This window comes from Gorilla gorilla, chromosome 5 (assembly GCF_029281585.2).
Source record: "Gorilla gorilla gorilla isolate KB3781 chromosome 5, NHGRI_mGorGor1-v2.1_pri, whole genome shotgun sequence".
NCBI classification, from domain to species: domain Eukaryota; kingdom Metazoa; phylum Chordata; class Mammalia; order Primates; family Hominidae; genus Gorilla; species Gorilla gorilla.
In genome coordinates, this window is record NC_073229.2 from 145,641,190 (window position 1) to 145,660,445 (window position 19,256).

The 19,256-nt window shown below is 39.4% G+C and overlaps 1 non-coding gene across 1 annotated transcript; it reads right to left on the bottom strand.

The window, feature by feature from the left end:
- Positions 1–537: 537 nt before the first annotated feature.
- Positions 538–678, bottom strand: LOC115935055 (U4 spliceosomal RNA). The gene has a single exon (XR_004070772.1). It is a non-coding gene; the product is annotated as a U4 spliceosomal RNA (small nuclear RNA).
- Between the last annotated feature and the right edge of the window lie 18,578 nt (positions 679–19,256).

A 19,256-nucleotide genomic window follows, 5' to 3' on the forward strand; every position in this document is an offset into this window, starting at 1 on the left:
AGTCTTATTGAATGCGATGTGTCATTTGTCCCTATGCATATGGAACAAAATGGAGCCTGATCTGGCTTTCATGCTGGAGTCTTTTGTCAGTCAGTTACTCTTTACAAAACCGTTCATCAGAATTAGTAAAGACAGTAAAATAGTTTCTGGAGGCTACATTAGCAGAAACCCTAAGTGTTATTTTATTTTATTTTTTATTTAGAGACTGGGTCTCACATTGTCACTCAGGCTGGAGTGCAGTCACAGCTAAGGTGCAATCACAGCTCACTGTAGCCTCGAACTCCTGGACTCAAGGGATCGTCCTGAGTCAGCCTCCTGAGTAGGTGGGATTACTGAGCAGGTGGCACCAATGCACTCCAGTGGTAATTTTTAATTTTCTTTTTTGTAGAGGCTGAGTCTTCCTTGGTTGCCTAGGCTGGTCTCCAACTCTGGCCTCCAGCGATCTCCCACCTTAACATTCCAATGTGCTGGGATTACAGGTGTGAGTGACCCTATCAGACCAATTTCATTTTTATTTTTATTTATTTTTTTGTTCAGCCTCTGCAGAGACTGTCAAAAATTGTCAATGCCAACTATATTTCTGGAAGTCATGGTGGAGTATTGGGAAAAATTTTCAATTAGCAGTAATCGCACCCTGGATAAACCTCATTGACTACGATCATGCCACTGTGCAAAGCTTGGGTATTTTATTTTAAAAACAAATAAAGAGAAGTGTAAGATTGCTTTCTGCTTTGAAAAACTCAGAGTTATACATTTCAGATTTTCAGGAACATTTATTAATCCTAAACACTGTTAACTAATTTAGAAACCCTTCCCTACAAGAATTTAACCTTCAGGTCAAATTGTCAGAAAATGGCTGCAACTGAGGCTAACTCAAAGAACTCTAGTGGGTAAGCGTAAAATACTGAGATTTGTTAACACAGAACTTAAAGCTTTAACACCAGAGTCTCAGAACCTAAATTGGCCATTGCCTTGGAAGACTTTGATGTAGTTGTGGCTGAATTTCAAGTTTCCCTCAATTTAGAGCAACTAGAATTAAATGGACTTAATAATTCTCTAGCATATTAAATGCTAATCATCCAAGCTACTCACTATAGGACCTATTCAAAGATAGACACCAGCAGACACCTGATTAAAGACAGTGGTTCTTCTGGGACAATTTTCTATATTTTTCAAAAGCTTGTCAGTGACTCCCTTTTGGGGGGCAGGTAATTTAAAAATCTTTGAGGGGAACCACCTTGCATTCATGAGTTTCTTTTTTTTTTTTTTTTTTTTTTTCTGAGACGGAGTCTGGCTCTGTCGCCCAGCCTGGAGTGCAGTGGCGCAATCTCAGCTCACTGCAAGCTCCGCCTCCCGGATTCACGCCATTCTCCTGCCTCAGCCTCCCGAGTAGCTGGGACTACAGGCGCCCGCCACCACGCCCGGCTAATTTTTTGTATTTTTAGTAAAGACGGGGTTTCACCATATTAGCCAGGATGGTCTCGATCTCCTGACCTCGTGATCCGCCCGCCTCGGCCTCCCAAAGTGCTGGGATTACAGGCGTGAGCCACCGCGCCCGGCCAACATTCATGAGTTTCAAATTTCAGTGAGACTGAAGCAATCTGGAAATTAAATGTAACTACATCCAGCATCCTGTCATCTATAGTTAAATGTAAGTTAAAACTACCACAGATGTTTGCCTGTTACATTATGTTCTGTATATTTGAAATACCTTATAATTTATAATTTTATAATTCATAATTTTAAAAATGACTGCAGATATAAGAAATTATACAATGATTGAAGTTATTTATTTCAGTTTAGAGCTTTTAATTGTATATTTCTTCTTCATTTTCATACCCTTAGTTTTTTTTGTTTTTGTTTTTGTTTTTTTTGAGACGGAGTCTCTCTTCGTCGCCCAGGCTAGAGTGCAGAGGCGCAAGGTGTCGGCTCACAACAAGCTCCGCCTCCCGGGTTCACACCATTCTCCTGCCTCAGCCTCCCGAGCAGCTGGGACTACAGGAGCCGGCCACCACGCCCCGTGAATTTTTTGTATTTTTAGTAGAGACGGGGTTTCACCATGTTAGCCAGGATGGTCTCGATCTCCTGACCTCGTGATCCGCCCTCCTCGGCTTCCCAAAGTGCTGGGATTACAGGCTTGAGCCACCGCGCCTGGCCCATACCCTTAGTCTCTTCAGTCTGGCCTCTCACTAGAATTTTTTGATTCATGAGGTCTTATAAAATATACTTTCCTCTCATGTTTTGTTCAAAACTAAAGTTTCGACTGTCATTTTTTTTCACCCTTAATCTACAGTTGAAGTCAAAATAGATTAAATGGTATAAAGCTTCTACCAAATTCCTTCCACCCTTGCTCTAACATTTAGAACAGCTTGTCAGATTTTGTTTGCTCATGTGTGGTATCAAACACTTTTCTTTGCCATCTATACCTTGACATCTTATACCTTGCTGTCCTTTTAACAAACAAGTGCCAAGTTAAATAATTCAATAGTAACTTCGGAATAATGTAGCAGACGTTTAACCTTTGTAATTAAAAAGTGTCATTGGCCGAGCACGGTGGCTCATGCCTGTGATCCCAGCACTTTCAGAGGCCGAGGCGGGTGGGTCACGAGGTCAGGAGATGGAGACCATCCTGGCTAACACTGTGAAACCCCGTCTGTACTAAACACACACACACACACACACACACACACAAAATTAGCCAGGCGTGGTGGCACAGGCCTGTAGTCCCAGCTACTCGGGAGGCTGAGGCAGGAGAATCACTTGAACCCGGGAGGTTGAGTCGAGCTTGTGCCACTGCACTCCAACCTAGGTGACAGAGTGAGACTCTGTCTCAAAAAAAAAAAAAAAAGTGTCATTGAAAACCATTAAAATGTGTGTTTAATTTTCATCTTTATTCTGGTCCTCACTTGTCTGAAGGACTTGCAGTATTTTATAATTAAAGGGTATAAGAACTGTAGGTGATGGTTATCTGAAACTCCAAACATGGCAAATGTGGGCACGAGGGTGCCACTTGGCATCTGACCAGTGATTTTTAGTCAGCAATATAACAAAGCTCTGCCTTTAAACTGATGATTCTACATGATAATTAGCTCCTATGAGTGAGACAAAAGGAGCTAAAGAATCTATTACAAGTTATACCTAATTAAAGAAAAATTTTACTGTAGGAATCTATATATAAAAGTAAAAATCTTTATATACTTCTTATATGTAAGAAGGAAAAAGCAGTTCTAATAAAAAAGAAAAATGAACAAATCAGAGAAATTTACAGTTTCCTCTTTGTTTGCCAACTGCATGTTTGCTTTGGAAATGAATTATTAAAAGAAAAAAATCACTCCTTCAATTTGTTATGAATCAGCCTAACACAGTGCTAAGCACATAGTTTGTGGTGACAAAGATAACCTGATGATCACTTCAGGTTTTAGTCTGCATTTTGTTTTTCATTTAAAATATATTTTGGCCGGGCGCGATAGCTCATGCCTGTAATCTCAGCACTTTGGGAGGCCAAGACAGGCAGATCACAGGTCAGGAGATCGAGACCATCCTGGCTAACACAGTGAAACCCCGTCTCTACTAAAAATAGAAAAATTCACCAGGTATGGTGGCAGGCGCCTGTAGTCCCAGCTACTCGGGAGGCTGAGGCAGGAGAATGGTGTGAACCCGGCAGGCGGAGCTTGTTGTGAGCCGAGATCTTGCGCCCCTGCACTCCAGGCTGGGCGACAGAGCGAGACTCCGTCTCGAAAAAAAAAAAAAAAAATATATATATATATATATATATATATATATATATATATATATATATAAAACAACAACCCTCCCAATAAATACAAGATGATCTTTAAAAGACAGGCTCTATTTTTAAAAGCCACAGTACATTAACACTAGAAATATTTTCAAGAATTAGAAACATACATGTCTTAAGATTTTCCAAAAATCTCAGGATTTCTGGTGAATTTCCAACATTTGTAGGACATAAACTCTGTTGCCTCACAAAACTTGGATAATCAATAAAAATATGCTCTATAGTGAAAAGATATTTCAAGCAAAAATGATGTAAATAGGATTAGATGAGAAATTTGCAAGAAATGTGTATCTGAAAAAATTCTTGCCATGTTCAATAAGATTTGGCTTTATGTTCATCCTTATACACTAAACATTTTAAAAGATGGTACTTTAAACAAGTCTTGTGTCCTTTCTTGTTTATTTTCGTATCCCCCCAAAAACCATAAATACAACCATATGTCAGGGCAAAGCTGTATTGAGGGTTTGGACATAGTGCTCTTACTTTTATTTTTACCATTCATTTCTCTGTATAGCAAGTAATATGTATTTTTCATCAATGATCAAATTTTGTATATTTTTAGTTGCTTGTGGGCTAGAGGCTTAAGGAATAGAATACTTTTCTTTTCATGTTTTTCAATGACCACAATGTCAAACATGAATTTAATGAAAGCCTATCCAGTGATATATATAGTTTTAATTTGAAATTTATGGTTCTAGGAATTTTTGAGGCTGGCAGAAGCACAGGTAAGCAGAAACTGATTACTCGAGGAAATGTTTCTCGTTTATTAACTATATGATCTTGAACAAGATGCATAACCTTTGATGCTCAGTCTCCAAACTATAAACAAAAATAAAAATTCATTCCTGCAAAGTTGTGATGATTTAATGAGGTATGTGTAAAGCGCATAGGACATGTGGTAAGTCCTTGATAAATGAGAGGCATTAGCTAATGGTCACAATTTATTTCAAGGGAAATGAACAAAGGGAAAAGTAGTGCTTCCAGGAAAAAAAAAATCCAGTACACAGTCAAATTCTGAAAGTCAAAACGTTATGTCGGTGTTTTCTACTTCTGCAGAGTTTTAATAAGTAAAACAAGGATATGTCAATTTGTGTAATCACAAGACCACTGGAAAACAAGTCTTAGTGTCTTACACTACGTTAAATGTGGTGTGTGAGGACTAGAAAATAACAGTGTAAATATAAAAAGTAAACAAGCTCAGAAGAGCTTCACTTTTTTTTCAGAGACAGAGTCTCATTCTGTCACCCAGGCTGGCAGGCAGTGGCTCGAGACACAATCACAGTTCAAACTCCTGGGCTTAAGCCATCCTCCTGCCTCTTGAGTAGCTAAGACTACAGGTGCACATGCCTGGCTAATTTTTTTGTTGTTGTTTTGTTTTGTTTTTTTTAGAGACAGAATCTCGCTATGTTGCCCAGGTTGGTCTCAAACTCCTGGCCGCAAGAGATTCTCTTGCCTAGGCCTCCCTAAATTCTGGGATTGCAGGCGTCGGCTACCATGCCCAGCCAAGAACTTTAAATAAATTTAGTTCCTACAACAGATAGGCATGTATAGTAAGTCACCTTCAGAATTCTGAGAATTTGATGAGTAAAAAATCAACCTACAAAAAAGGTTAGAATGTGTCCCCACCATAAAGTAGCTAGAAGTATTATTATTACTGTTATTAGAGACAGGGTCTTGCTATGCTGGAGTGTAGCAGTGGCTATTCACAGATGTAATCATAGTGCATTACAGCCTTGAACTCTTGGGGCTCAAGCTAACCTCCTGCCTTAGCCTCCTGAGTAGCTGAGTCTACAGGTGTGTGCCACTGCATCTGGCTAGAAGAAATATTATTAACAGATCAAGGAAAGGAATAGAGAAGGGAAATAAAATTAATTTTCATTAGAAATTTATAATGGCTTCCTTTGTCTTTATTTTATATATATATATATATATTTATTTATTTTTTTTTTTTTTTGAGATGGAGTCTCACTGTGTCGCCCAGGCTGGAGTGCAGTGGCGTGATCTCGGCTCGCTGCAAGCTCTGTCTCCCGGGTTCATGCCTTTCTCCTGCCTCAGCCTCCTGAGTAGCTGGGACTACAGGCACCCACCACCACGCCTGGCCAATTTTTTGTATTTTTAGTAGAGACGGGGTTTCACCATGGTAGCCAGGATGGTCTCGATCTCCTGACCTCATGATCCACCCACCTCGGCCTCCCAAAGTGCTGGGATTACAGGTGTAAGCCACCACACCAGGCCCCTTTGTCTTTGTTGAAATGATGACTGAAATCCTTCAGTAGGCCTCAAAGCTATTACATTCTCTGGATCCTGGCTCTTTTGCAGTCTCATCCATCATCGTTCACAGTTCTCTGAGCTGTGGCTGTTGTAGAGGTTTTCCAGTACCTCCAAAGCTCTGAGTTTCTTCCTACCTGTGGTCTTTGCCCTCTGCCGAAATCACATTCCTCCCCATTCACCTAGGTAACTCCTGTTCTTCAATTCCCAGCTAAATCTTGCTTCCTCCTAGATCCTTTCTCTGATTCCCTGGGCTGCCCATTTTACGCTCCCATGGCATCTTGCTCTCTTCTTATCATTATGTGTACTGAATTGTTCAGTGTATTTTATTTACCTAGTATATCGTACTCACAATGAAAACAAAAGCCATTGCTGTCTTAGTCTCTGCTGTGTCTCCAGAGTCTAACAGTTTGTGCAGTGCAGTACTAACAACAATACCTACCAATTGTCGCCTGCTAATTAATAAATGCAGTTGAAGCAGGTACAACTCTTTGTTTTTTTGTCAGATATATCTCTGTTAAGGAAATAGATAAATAGGTTGAAATTAGTCATTCACATCATCAAAATTCTTTTCCCTTTTTCTGTGCTTCCCAAACTACCTCATTAGTATGTTAGTATTTGCTTTTCTACACAACAAGCCTGAGACATAAGTACTGGTATCTTCACTTGATGAGTAAACTGAGGGTGAGTAACTTACCCAAAGTGGTCCAGTCAAGGTCTGCATACTGTTAACTATTCCACTCTCAGCTAATAATGACCTTATTGTAGTAGGGACTAGGACAATTAAAGAATGTGAGGCTCTGGTTCAGTACTGACACCTATTTCTAATTATAAATGTATGCAGTGGTTTCCTAGTTTTCATATCTTACTCATATTTGGAGACAACATAAGACATGCCTTCCAGAAATAGGCCTTTTCTTGGTAAACTGACATTTCACCTGCAAAATTTGGACCCATACCCTGGCCTGCAGTGATTTTACTAAGATAGTGCCGGGGTGTAACACCCTGTTTGATAGTCAAGGTGAGCTCTAAGGAATTACCCTACATTTAAATGGTGACAGTGGCTGCAAATTCTCTTTCCTTTTTTTCTTCCTCCCTTCCTTTTTATTTTTTTTTTTTTCTTTGAGACAGAGGCTTGCTGTTGCCAGGCTGGAGTGCAATGGTGCTCTCGGCTCCCTGCAACCTCTGCCTCCCGGGTTCAAGCGATTCTCCTGCCTCAGCCTCCCGAGTAGCTGGGCGCACGTCACAACACTCAGCTAATTTTTAGTATTTTTACTTTCACCCGGTTGGCCAGGATGGTCTTGATCGCCTGACCTCGTGATCCGCCTGCCTTAGCCTCCCAAAGTGCTGGAATTATAGGTGTGGGCCACAGCGCCCGGCCCTCCCTTCTTTTTTATTCTTCCTTCCCTTCTTGCCCTCCCTCCCAGTCTTCCTTTCTTTTCTTTTTCTTTTCCTTTTCCTCCCTTAGTTGTAAAAGAAATCCTCTTATCACAAAAATGCAAACAAAAGTAGAGGTATGTAAAAAGCAAAGGCCCCTTTCAATCCTCTTCCTAAAGGTAGCCAGATTATACATAGATATACCTATAGCTTGTAAGTCATTTTATTTATATTTATAATAATCTTTCATGTTAAAATATATGGACCTTACTGGCCGGGCGCGGTGTCTCCGCCTATAATCCCAGCACTTTGGGAGACCAAGGCAGGCGGATCACCTAAGGTCAGAGTTCGAGACCAGCCTGGCCAACATGGTGAAACCCTGTCTCTACTAAAAATACAAAATTAGTTGGGCATGGTGGCGCATGCCTGTAATCCCAGCTAGTTGGGAGGCTGAGGCAGGAAAATCGCTTGAACCCGGGAGGCGGAGGTTGCAGTGAGCCGAGATCACGCCATTGCACTCCAACCTGGGCAACAAAAGCAAAAACTTTTTCTCAAAAAAAAAAAAAAAGTATATATATATATATATATATATATATATATATATATATATATATGGACCTTACAAATGGGATCCCATTTGTAATCCCAGCACTTTGGGAAGCTGAGGTGAGAGGATTGCTTGAGCTCAGGAGTTCGAGACCAGCCTGGGCAACATAGTGAGATACTGTTTCTATAAATTTAAAAAATAAATTAATAAAAAAATTTTTAAAAACAAAAAATATATGGACCTACCTCATTTTTAATGGCTGCATAATATGCCACAGGGTGATTATTCTGTAGTAAACTTATTTATTTGTTATTGGGCTTCTCAAGTTTTTCCTCCGTTTGACATTATTACAAATAATACTGACAATACTTGCACATATCTCAGATATGTCACTGCACTCCATAAACAGCATGTGGCTATATAATATACTGCTATTATGTTTGGCTCATGATAGAAAAAGTCATGAATATGATGGCAGTTATTTGTTCAGAAAAATATGAAATTTTGTCTTTCATGATTTCTGAGAATTTTGTTAAGGGAAAAATAAGAGCTCAGTCAGAGACCTCTAATTCATCCGCCCTCAGCAATTCCTACTCACTTTCTGCCTAGCTACCTGCTTGATACAAAGAGCGGTAATTTTTTTCTTTTTTCTTTTTTTACTTGGAGTTTCACTCTTGTTGCCTAGGCTGGAGTGCAGTGGCGTGATCTCGGCTCACTGCAACCTCTGCCTCCCAGGTTCAAGCAATTGTCCTGCCTCAGCCTCCTGAGTAGCTGGGATTACAGGCATAGGCCACCATGCCTGGCTAATTTTGTATTTTTGGTAAAGACAGGATTTCTCCATGTTGGTCAGGCTGGTCTTGAACTCCGGACCTCAGGTGATCCGCCCACCTCGGCCTCCCAAAGTGCTGGGATTACAGGCGTGAGCCACCGTGCCCAGCCCAAAGGGCTGTAACTTAAGGACAAGATACATTTTAATATGACAAATTGTATTAGCATGAATATCAAGAAGTAGCTCAGATAGCTTAACTTCTATTTTATTCTATTTTATTCTTTTGTAAAAAACATGAATCATTCAATTGTGAATGTAGCATATATATGTCAAATATAGCGTATATATATCAAATATAGCACACGCACACACACACACACACACATACACACATATATATATATATATATACATTTTTTTTTAAGACAAGGGTTTCATTCTATTGTCCAAGCAGAAGTGCAGTGGTGTGATCTCGGTTCACTACAGCCTCAGCCTCCTGGGCTCAAGCAATCCTCCCACTTTAGCCCCCGAGTAGCTGGGACTACAGATGTGCACCACTTCACCCAGCCAATTTTTAAAGTCCTTTTAGAAACAGAGTCTCACTTTATTACCCAGGCTGGTTTCAAACTCCTTTGCTCAAGTGATCCTCCCACCTCAGCCTCCCATAGTGCTGGGATTACAGGTGTGAGCTATAATATAATGCTCAGCCAGCATATACCTTTTCTTTTTAAAAAATTTTCTTTTCTGGTGATGGGTGGGAGCAGAGAAGGGCAGGAGGGAGGAATTGCATGAGCATATAACTTTTCTAAATAATTTTAACTAAATGATAAAAGTAATAAATATCTATTATAGAAAACTTTAAAGAAACTTAAATGTTAACAAAAGACAAGAAGAAAACAATCTCCTTTAATCTGAACATCCAAAGGAGAGAATGACTATACAGTTTTTGTTTCAATATTTTTGAATCTATGAATTGTTTTGCCTTTAAATTGAAAATATTAGTGATAGTTTTAATATGAAAATCGACATCCTTCTTTTTTTTTAGACTTAACCTTTAACATAAGCATTTTTGCATTAACATGAGCTTTATTTATTTATTTATGTATTTATTTTTGAGACAGAGTTTTGCTCTATTTCCCAGGCTGGAGTGCAGTGTCACAGTCTCGGCTCACTGCAACTTTTGCCTCCCAGGTTCAAGCAATTCTCCTGCCTCAGCCTCCCGAAGAGCTGGGATTATAGGTGTGCGCCACCACGCCCAGCAAATTTTTGTATTTTAGTAGAGATGGGGTTTTCCATGTTGGCCAAGCTGCTCTCGAATTCCTGACCTCAAGTGATCTGCCCACCTCCGCCTCCCAAAGTGCTGGGAATACAGGCATGAGCCACCATGCCCGGCCAACATAGCATTTTTTTTTTTTTTCTTAGACAGAGTCTCACTCTGTCACCCAGGCTAGAGTGCAGTGGCGCAATTTTGGCTTACTGCAACCTCCATGTCCTGGGTTCAACGGATTCTCCTGCCTCAGCCTGCTGAGTAGCTGGGATTACAGGCATGTGCCACCCACACCTGGCTAATTTTTGTATTTTTAGTAGAGATGGGGTTTCACCATGTTGTCCAGGCTGGTTTTGAACTCCTGGTCTCAAGTGATCTGCCCTCTTCAGCCTCCCAAAGTGCTGGGATTACAGGGATGAGCCACCACGCCCAGCCTTTTTTTTTTTTTTTTTTTTTTTAGATGGAGTTTTGCTCTTGTTGCCCAGGCTGGAGTGCAATGGTACGATCTCGCCTCACTGCAACCTCCGCCTTCTGGGTTCAAGCGAGTCTCCTGTCTCAGCCTCCCGAGTTGCTGGGATTACAGGCATGCACCACCAAGCCTGGCTAATTTTATATTTTTATTAGAGACAAGGTTTCTCCATGTTGGTCAGGCTGGTCTTGAACTCCCGAACTCAGGCAATCTGCTTGCCTTGGCCTCCCAAAGTGCTGGGATTACAGGTGTGAGCCACTGCACCCGGCCAACATAAGCATTTTTTAAATGTCGTTTGGAACAGCAAAGCAAGACCCTAACTCTACAGAAAATTAAAAAAAAAAAAAATTTAGGTGCAGTGACATGCCTCTAGTACCAGCTACTCAGGAGGCTGAGGCAGGAGGATCCCTTGAGCCCAGGTGTTCAAGGTTGCAATGACCTTTGAACATGCCATTGCACTCCAGCCAGGGTGACAGAGCAAGACCCCATCTCAAGAAAATAAATAAATAAATAAAAATGTCGTTGGGCATTTGTGCCATTATTTATCCAATCATTCTATTGTTAAATATTTAGTTTCTTTTGAATTTTTTGCTATTATAGGTGACACTTGATGAACAACTTTGTTCATTTTTTTAATTTAATTTTTTTAGGTTAAATTCTAAGAATTAGAATCAAAGTTTTGAACAGTCTAAAGACTCTTTGAACCTAACAAGAATTATATTAGTACTTAAAAAAAAATTCCTGTTTTGTATGTGAAAACTCTCATATTTAAATTTACATTTAATTAATAGCTATATTAATAATATGTATGTAAACATGTATATGCTATTTTTCTCACTTAAAATGCCTATGACCATTGCCTCTTACTCTTTTGTGGTGTTGATGATTTTATGAGCTCTTTTTTATAATAAAAACATTAACTATGTTTTTTTTTCGCTATGACTCTTTTTCTAGCTTATTATGTGATTTTAAGTTTTAAAACATTTGCATTTTTGACATGAAATTTCTGTAGCCAAAATTCTTGATCTTTACTTTCAAAATTCCAAGGTTTCATCTTTCTTTCACCCAAGGGTTTGATATTTAACCACAGTATTTTAGCTGTTCATTATATGCTTTTGTTTTTATTTCACATTTGACTTTTTGTTACCTTTGTGTCTTCAGAGTACAGTGTACGTTAAGACATATATCGATTTTCTTCTCAGTAGTTGACCAATTGCCTCAATACTCTTTTCTTTCCAACAACAGTTCTTTATTAAGATGGAAACTACGCTGGTTAGTCCTATGGTGAAATATTCTGCATACAAAGGATACTAATGGAATGATGAGTAACATATTTACCAAGTTGTCAGGTCCCAAGAGCAAGGGAAGGGTGAAGTCAGTGTGGTGTACATGAGGCAGATCCTTACCTCGGAAGGTGAAGAGGGGATTGTGCAGGGAGGTGAGTACAGCAGGCGCTCACAAAGCGGTCAGCTGTGGGATGGGAATGGTCAACTCTGAAGCTACGGGACTTGGAGAGAGCCTCAGCTGTTGGATGAAAGAGCGAAACCACATGCAGCAGTTTTCAAACCAAGTTCCATGGAGGCATTTTAGGGGCTTTCCTGGGAAAGCATGAAGAGCTGGAAGAGGTTTATAGCCCTCTCCTCTCTTTCCACCAGAAATATAACTGCTTTTTCTTTCTGTTTCAACATGAGATTTGATTTGAAAAAATGATTTCAGTGTTTTTGTAATAACTTATTTATTGTAGACATTTTTAAGTACGTGAAAGTAGCAAGAATAATATAATAAATTCTCATTCTTCACCAATGATAATTTGCCTTTCTTATTTCATCTCTTTCCCTCTATTTTTCTTTTCTTTTTTATTTTATTTTATTATGATGGGTGGGCAAGTACAGCAGAGAAGGGGCTGTCTGCCTGTTTTTTCTTTTTAACCTGGAACATCTAGTCATTTCACTTGTAAATAATCTAGTATGTTTCTTTGCCTGAGAAAGACATCTTGTTTTTAAAAATATAATTTTCATGCCTTTATCTCACCTAACAAAATTTACAATAATTATTATTAACAATAATTCCTAGCCCAGGCATATTGACTCATGCCTGTAATCCCAGCACTTTGGGAGTCCAAGATGTAGCCAAGAGTAGCTTAAACCCAGGAATTCAAGATCAGCCTGGGCAACATAGCAAGACTCTGTCTCTGCGAAAAGTTAAAAAATTAGCTGGGCATGGTGACGAGTACCTATGGTCCCAGCTACTCAGGAGGCTGAGGTGGGGGATTGCTTGAGCCTGGGACGTTGAGGCTGCAGTGAGCTGTGATTGTGCCGCTGCACTCCAGCCTAGGCAATGAAGTTTGTTTGTTTTTGTTTTTAAAAATGTTTTCTTTTGATTTTAAATAAAAACAAAAATAAACAATAATTCTTTACTATCACCTAAGTCCATGCACAGATTTTTCTGATAGCTCAAGAGTATCTTTATATAATGGATTTGTTTGTCTCTGAGACCAAAGTCCATATGTTACATTTTGTTGTGTCTTTTAGTCCCTTCCAACCCTTTCTATGACATTGATTTTTTTAGCCAACGTGGGTTTTTGAATTGTCCATCTGTTTCTCATTGATTTGTGATGCTTCCTATAGTATAATTTACATATAATAGAGTCAGTTCTGGTCCATCAAATCTGTTTCATTGAACTGTGTCTAGTATTATGTTATAATGGGCTCACAAAAGTTATTTTATTTTTAGTGGAGACGGGGGCAACAGAGCGAGACTCCATCTCAAAAAAAAAAGTTATTTTAATTTCAGAGTAAGTTTCATTATCTAGAAGGGAAGAGGAGGTTTCAATATTTATTTATTATCTAGATAGGTTTATTATCTAGAAGGGCATTAATCTACCATTTTAACATCAGTTTTTAAAGATGTTCTTATTTGTTCTTCTAGATGCTACCTTAGGTTCTTTTAACCTTTTTTTTTTTTTTTTTTTTTGAGATGGAGTCTTACTCTGTCGCCCAGGCTAGAGTGCAGTGGCGCGATCTCGGCTCACTGCAACCTCCGCCCTCCAAGTTCAAGCGATTCTCCTGCCTCAGCCTCCTGAGTAGCTGGGATTACAGGTGTCTGCCACTGCGCCCAGCTAATTTTTTGTGTTTTTAGTAGAGATGGGGTTTCACCATCTTGGCCAGGCTGGTCTTGAACTCCTGACCTCATGATCCACCCGCCTCGGCCTCCCAAAGTGCTGGGATTACAGGCATGAGCCACCACGTCCAGCCTCAGTTTCTTTTAACTTTCCAAGAATAAAAATAATGTTTCTAAATCCAAATTTTGGGGTCACAGGCTCACATCAAACATAAAAGATTTAGGCAAACCAGTTATTTCTGGAGTAATGTACTATTTCCCTGCCTTCTCCACATCAAAATTTCTAAAAACAAATCTAGAAACCAAATCTACTCAATACTTTCACTTATGTCAAAAGTTAATTCAAGGAAAGAAATTACTTTATAGTAAACCACTGGGACATAATGCAAAATAAAATAAATGCTGTGAAGGAGAATTGCACTTCTGTGATTTAAGCAACAGATGAGAACACTTTCCTCTGCTGGCTTTTGAATCGAATCCAGGGGAAAAGTGAGAAGATGTGAAGCTAGAGATAAAAATGCTTATGAAATCAAGGTAAGAGTTCAAAAACATATTATTGATTTAGAAATCTTGATCAAGAAGGAACAGAATAGGAAGGAAAGGTGAGGAGTTAAGCTTATGCACATTCATTCATGCCATAAAAAATTATTTCCTTTGAGATTAAGCCCCATTGCAGAAAGAACTTGAGATGACCAATTATTTTAGTTTCATGCTCTACCTTGACATGTTAAGTTCATGATTTATTGAAATTTGTACATACTGTGTGGATGAAATTTCTAGCTTTTGCAATTTGCTTAACTTGTTTATAATAAGGGGTATAAGAGGTTTTGACTCTCAGGTTGTTTAGGGGTAACTGGTTGATTTCTCAACTCAGGGTAGGACACTGTGTATCAAGGTGAAAAGGAAATTAAAGACAAATTAGCTGGATTTTCTGGGGATACTGAAATGTGGGAGTCCAGGATATAGGCCTCAAAAAACACAACTAACAATCTTCTACTGGCAAACATCTTGCATGTTAGGTCAACTGAATAACGAAGACTAACATAGGACATCAGATCATTAGATACATTCAGGAGTTATTTTTTAATTTTTTTTAAATTTTTATTATTATTTAAAAATAATTTTTTGTAGAGAGGGGCTGTCACTATGTTGTCCAGGCTGGTCTGGGCCATCCTCCTTGGCCTCCCGAAGTGCTGAGATTGCAGGTGTGCACCACCATGCCTGGTTGGACTTGTCTATGCAGCAAAGAGTGAGAACTTGCTGGATAGGGTCATATTAGAAAAGGCAGCATCATCATTTTGTTCAGTTGCTGATAAAGGCTTGTGTTTTCTCACACTTTACAAAAGTATTGGCAGCTCTCAATTCACAAATGTGCTAATACAAATATCTTCTGCATGGTCTGATTGCACACCATCTCCTCAGGCCACCCATCGTCCTAGAACCAAACATCTGGAGCATGGTACCTCCTGACATCTTGGTGGAAAGTGGTGGTGGTGGTGGTTAGGCGCTGACTCTTTTCTATCAACTCTTTTTTTCCTCCTAATTTTACCTCTTGTATTCTCTTTTTAACAATGCTGTTGATTTTTGTTCAGGCATAATTCCACTTTGCAATTTAACTATTGACCCTCTACTTAAGAATTGCCCCTGTACATTTGATAGATTGAGGTGCAGGTCCAGACAGGGGTCACAATGTAAAAAGAACAAAGGAGCCTTCTGGAAAAGAAATTATTCTAAGGGTGCTAGCATAGCCCTGGAAATGTCAGGCTCTGTCAACTCCATGTTTCTGCATATGTTGTACACACTGTCTACGACACATTTCTTCATGTAGGTAATCCTTTCTTGTCTTTCAAGACTCACCTTGATCACACACCTTTTCTAGATCATTCCTGTCATCTACCCTATGTTTCTACAATCATCTGTAATTCTCTCTGCCATAGCATTTATTATACTATATTTCAATTAGTTTTTTCTTTTTCTTTTTCTTTTTTTTTTTTTTGAGACAGAGTCTCTCTCTGTGACCCAGACTGGAGTGCAGTGGTGGTGCGATCTCGGCTCACTGCAACCTCCACCTCCTGGGTTCAACTGATTCACCCACCTCAGCCTTCTGAGTAGCTGGGATTACAGGCGCCCGCCACCTCAGGCCGGCTAATTTTTTTGTGTGTGTTTTTAGTAGAGATGGGGTTTCACCATATTGGTCAGGCTGGTCTCGAACTCCCAACCTCAGGTGATCCACCCATCTCAGCCTCCCAAAGTGCTGGGATTACAAGCATGAACCACCACGCTTGGCCTAATTTGTTATTTTTGTTCTCTACCTTCACTATTAGAATGTAAACTTCTTGAGGGCAGGAACTGAGTTATATTCACTACTGGTCAGCAGTACCTCCCATGATGTGGAGAACACATAATATCTTCTCAGAGTAAATGAATAGAGTTTGATTTAATGACATTATCTCAGCGAGAGAAGGAACGGGCAGTGATTCAGACTACAGTGATGTGTCTGTCATACAGATGATCCTTGACCCAGTTTCTATGGATTTATGTCTTTATCCTAGAGACAAAGTTTGGGGAATAGGAAAGGAGTATCTCACTGAAACTACTATAAGAGGTTAGAAGCTCAAGGCAGCTCTGCTTTAAGATATACATCACTGAATGTGTATCTATAACCAAATGTGTACATTCTTTCCACTCTTCTGATAACCAGGAACAGCAGGAACAATTTCTAAGTATTAGAATCCTTGGCAACAGGTGACCAGAATGATCCAAACAGAAGAAATAAAAATTGTAGCCACCACCATAGTAATAGTCCCATGTTTCTGAGCACATGGGAAACAAATATCAAGCATATTGTACCTATTTTCTATCATTGCTCCTGTTCTTTTTTTCTTGCACTCTTTTTCTGCCACTTCTGGCTTTAATTGAGCATTTTATGTAATTCAATTTTCTCTCTTCTCTTAGCATATCAATTATACTTCTCCTTAAACAATTTTTAGTGGTTGCTTTAGAGTTTGCAGTATACATTTACGACTAACCTAAATCCGTCTTCAAATAACACTATAACAGTTGGGCATGGTGGCTTGTGCCTAAAATCCCAGTACTTTGGGAGGCCAAAGCAGGAATATTGCTTAAGGCCAGGAGTTCAAGACCTGCCTGGGCAAAACAGCCAGGTCCCATGTCTACAAAAAGTAAAAAATAAATAAATAAAAATTAGCCAAGTGTGGTGGTGTGCACCTGTTGTCCTAGCTACTTCGGAGGTAGAGGTAGGAGGATTGCTTGAGCCCAGGAGTTCAAGGCTGCAGTGAGTCAAGATCATGCCACTGCACTCCTAGCCTGGGCAACAGAGCAAGACCCTTGTTGCTAAAAAAAAAAAAAAAAATAGATTTCCTTTCTCAAAAATTATTTTGCAATGATAATATGTTAACTCTATAATAAGAAAAATTGAGCCAGGCATGGTGGCTTATGCCTGTAATCCCAGCACTTTGGGAGACTGAGGAAGGCCGATTGTTTGAGCTTAGGAGTTTGAGACCGTTCTGGACAACATAGTGAGACCTCATTTCTATAAAAAATAAGGAAAAAAATTTAGTTGTATTCAGTGGTGTACAACTGTAGTCCCAGCTACTTGGGAGGCTGAGGTGGGAGTTTCACTGGACCCAGGAGTTCAAGGCTTCAGTGAGCTGAGATTGTGCCACTGCACTCCAGCCAGGGCAACAGAGCGAGACCCTGTCTCAAAAAACAAAACAAAAAACAAGGAAAAGAGAAAAAATGTTAGTTTAAATTTTGTTAAATTTTATTTTCAAATAACTTGAAACCTTGGAAAAGTTGCAAGTACAAAGAATTTCAATATACCTCATATCCCAGTTCACCAGCTGTTAACATTTGCCATGTTTCTTTTATCATTTTCTCTGGAACACCAGGAACAATTTATATACACACAAACACAAGCACATTGTGTGTGTATTTTTTCTGAAACATTTGAGGGTAAGTTAATATCATGTCCTTTTACCACTTCATATTTAAAGTGGATTTGTTTGCTTATTTATTTGTTTATTTATTGAAAGAATACCACAGAAGTTAGGTGTCCTCTCACACTTTCTTGAGGAGTATACGGTATCAGCATAACTTATCACTGGGTGCTGTTAACCTTGATCGCTTGCTAAATATAGTGTCTGCCAGGTCTCTCTCTATTGTAAAGCTACTATTTTTTTCCTTTTCCATACTCTGTTCTTTGACACTGAATCACTAAGTCCAGCCCACACTCAAGGAGAGAAGGGATTAATTTCCATCTCCTGGTGGGATAATAGCTGCATACATTATTTGGAATTCATCTATAAGAGGAGAATTGCCTATCATCTCATCTCCTTCATTTGTTAATTCAGTTATTTGTTTATATAAGTATGATTTCAGGATTTCAGGGCCAGGCATGGTGGCTCACACTTTGGGAGACTGAGGTGGACGGATCCCTTGAAGCCAGGAGTTTGAGACCAGCGTGGCCAACATGGTGAAAACCCATCTCTACTCAAAATACAAAAATTATCCAGGCAAGGTGGCCCGTGCCAGTAATCTCAATTACTCGGGAGGCTGAGGCATGAGAATCGCTTGAACCTGGGAGGCAGATGTTGCAGTGAGCCAAGATCGAGCCACCACACTCCAGCCTGGGCGACAGAGTGAGACTCTGTCCAAAAAAAAAAAAAAGTGTGTGCTCAAGTGTATTTTACATTTTGGAATCTAATCCAATACTATTTTATTTATGGTGTTACTCAAATCTTTTCAGCTTTGGCTAATAAGAGATCTTTCAGGTTGGCTACTGTATACCTTTGACATGTCCCTATGTTTTTGTTTTTTGTGTAATTGTACTAAAAAATGCTCCAGGTTCATCGTGTACTTTTTTTGCCCTGGTCCTAGAAAAGCATTTTTTTCTTTCTATTGAAAATAGCATTGGAAACCAAGATGTGGACGAAGGTGTACTTGTCGTTACTGGAATATCATTGACCCTAAGTAAACAGTACTAGGGAATATGTATGTGTATATTAACCAATGAATATACATGTATCTATAATTATATCTATCTATCTACCTATCTATCGTCTATAAAACTAAATTTACGTGGGTTCATACTGAGGTCTCCAACTCAAGCCCGGTACCACATGGTTCATTCTAGACTCCCGTCTTGATTCTAATTTCTCTGACAGTGAGAAACCTGGCTTCCGTTATCTACCATAAATTTGCTTATGTGTTCATCTCTACTATAGATGTAAAGTACTTCAGAATTGTCAAACTGTACTCCAGTAAGACACAAATTTACAAACTAGAGTATAATGTGAATGCACTTTTTTTTAGTCTTCAGTCTTACAGCTTCCATCAAAATACTGTTTTATTTATTTATTTATTTATTTAAGACAGAGTCTCACTCTGTTGCCCAGGCTGGAGTGCAGTGGTGCAATTAGGCTCACTGCAACCTCTGCCTCCCAGGCTCAAGCGATTCTCCTGCCTCAGTCTCCCTAGTAGCTGGGATTACAGGCACATGCAACCACACCTGGCTGATTTTTGTATTTTTTAGTAGAAACGGGGTTTCACCATGTTGACCAGAGGCTGCCCTTGAACTCCCAACCTCAAGTGATCCTCCTGCCTCAGCCTCCCAAAGTG